This window comes from Triticum aestivum, chromosome 2A (genome assembly GCF_018294505.1).
Source record: "Triticum aestivum cultivar Chinese Spring chromosome 2A, IWGSC CS RefSeq v2.1, whole genome shotgun sequence".
Classification (NCBI taxonomy): Eukaryota; Viridiplantae; Streptophyta; class Magnoliopsida; order Poales; family Poaceae; genus Triticum; species Triticum aestivum.
In genome coordinates, this window is record NC_057797.1 from 758181065 (window position 1) to 758183630 (window position 2566).

A 2566-nucleotide genomic window follows, 5' to 3' on the forward strand; every position below is an offset into this window, starting at 1 on the left:
CGACGGCCTAGCCGTCGGCATAGCCCTTCATATAGAGTTCCCAGCAGCTAACGCATGGCACATATGCCGACGGCATAGCCGTCGTCATAGCTTTTAAACTATGCCGACGGCTATGCCGTCGGCATAGGTGCCACGTGTCAGCTACTGGGAACTCACGCCAGCCCTATGCCGAGCCGTCGACATAGTTTGCTTTTGCTTTTTTTCTTTTTTCTGTTTGTTTTCAAATCAGTTCAATTCAAATAACAACACATATACAACAGCACATATCAGCAGCACATATCAACGAACGTAAGCATAAGCATCATCACAACAATAATTGCGTAAGCATCATCACACACAAGTCTCTAAATGATCATCATCACAACCAACATAAGCATAAGCATATAGAAAAGCACACAAGTCATCTAAATGATCATCACCACACATAAGTCATCTCAAGCATCATCACCACATCTCAAGTATCATCGAGCACCGCGGAGGTCGTCACCGCCAAGACCGCCGAAGACCAGGTCGTCAGTGCTAGCGGCAGCGCTACCGCCAAGACCGCCTCCACCTTCGCCTCCGCCTCCATGGATCGGAGTGGTCGGGCTCCGTGTCTCGGGAGTGCTGCGAAGACCACCGCTAACGGTAGATCCACCTGTTCCCTGGATGTTGAAAAGACATATTAACGAGATATATGACTGTGTTGAAAGGCATGACATGCTTTGGGTGAATAGATTGGGGATGAACTAACCGGCGAGGGGCCAGCGTTCTGTGCCACAAACTCCTCAAAGGTCAGCAGCACTGGTTGTGCTGGAGGGCATTGTGCTGGCTGCAACTGAGGACACCTGTCGGCCGCCATTTCCTGAAAATCCTGCTGCATCTGGCGATCCCTCTGCACTTGGTGTTCATAAAGCCTCTGATGCCACGCCATGGTCTCATGGCATGTGTACTCCAGGTAGGTCTACCGTATGACATGATGGAACTCATAAAACTACTAAATGCGGAAAAAAGTGAGCAATGAAGATAAGAGGGAAAATACTTACAGATTGTTGCTCCTGAAAGAGGGACTGTGCACTGGTCACTGGCTGGCTCGTGCACTGGCTCAGGCTCGGGTCGATCCGACGAAGCTGTGTGTAGGAGATAGTAGGAGTGATCACAGCATCGAGAACCGCCTCCCAACCGTGCTCCTTGGGCCCCATGCTCACCATCGCCCTGTCGTCCAGATCCTCCGCAATGGGGTCAGGTGTGTCAGGATGTAACTTCAGATATGCTTCGGAGTAGGCCTTCTTCCTCCTCGCGGTCTTCTTGCCGTAGTACTTGGGCTCGCCAGGCTTGGGGTCCTTCCGCGTATGGGCGATCTCCCACGCCTGCATGTGTGAGAGCGACCGCTTCAGTTTCTCCTCCTGCACCACCAAACAGAGGTTAGTCATACATAAGAAAGTGATGGTAAATAGAAGAAGAACAATGTTTGATGGGGTTAGTCATACATTAACTGCCTTGTGGAGATAGTGGTTTTAGTTTCCTTGAGCATGTACTCCCTCCTTCCCTCGGTTAGCCTTGTTTTTCATTCTCATAGCCGCCCAGGCTCCAGCCTCATCATATCACACCAAAGATCCACCAATGCCGCCCAGGACTCGTCTTTTCCATAACACCAATTTGGACACACCTACATAATAAAAGCATAATGGCATGTAGGTGTGTCCAAATTGGTGTTATGGAAGCATAAAGCATAAAGCATAATGTACCACAGGGTAATGAAAGCATAATATATGAAAGCATAATGAAAAATCTTTTATACTTACCGCCAAGAACTCAGGCCTCTCCAAGGTAATGCCCATCCTCCGCGCTTCTTCCTTGGTCATCTTCACACCAAGAACGTCATGGTAGTATGTGGAGATGGCCACATAGCGCACCTCATACTGCATCTGGCAGGCCTTCTTCTTGCATTGGCGCAGCACGATCTGGTCCGCTCTAGCCCTGTGCTCCGGAAGAACTCGATAGAATTTCTACAATCATGCATGAAACAAGAATGGAAGAAGCCATGAGTTAAATCATTCATGAAACTAGAATGGACTTGTGCTTCTGAAGAGAACTCACCCAGAAAGTAGTGATCACGGCCTTGGCATGGGTCTCATGGTCCGCGTGGAGGGCCGCTTCCCAGTGGTCCCAGCTCGTGGCCAAAACCCGATGGTCCGGTTGCCTGACTGGATCCGAACAATACAACCCCGACAAGTATAACTTCAGCAAGACGGTGATGAGGCCGTTGGGAATACAGACCCCTTTAGAATATATCCAGTTGCTGCAAAAGAATGAACTATTAGCATGTGACAAGCAAAATAAATAACAACCGGAATAAGCATGTGACAAGCAAAATAATGAACCACTTACTCTTTTCCCGTGGGCTCAATGAGCCACTTCTGCTCCTCAGTAGCAGGAACCTACTTTGGTAGCTTTGCGTTACCACGCAGCCACCCCTTGTTGTCAACCCCCTTCCCGTCACCACCATCATCCCCGCCACCACCCTCCTCCTCGCCTGCCTTCCCCTCCCCAACCTCCTCCTCCTCCTCCTCCTCCTCCTCCTCGC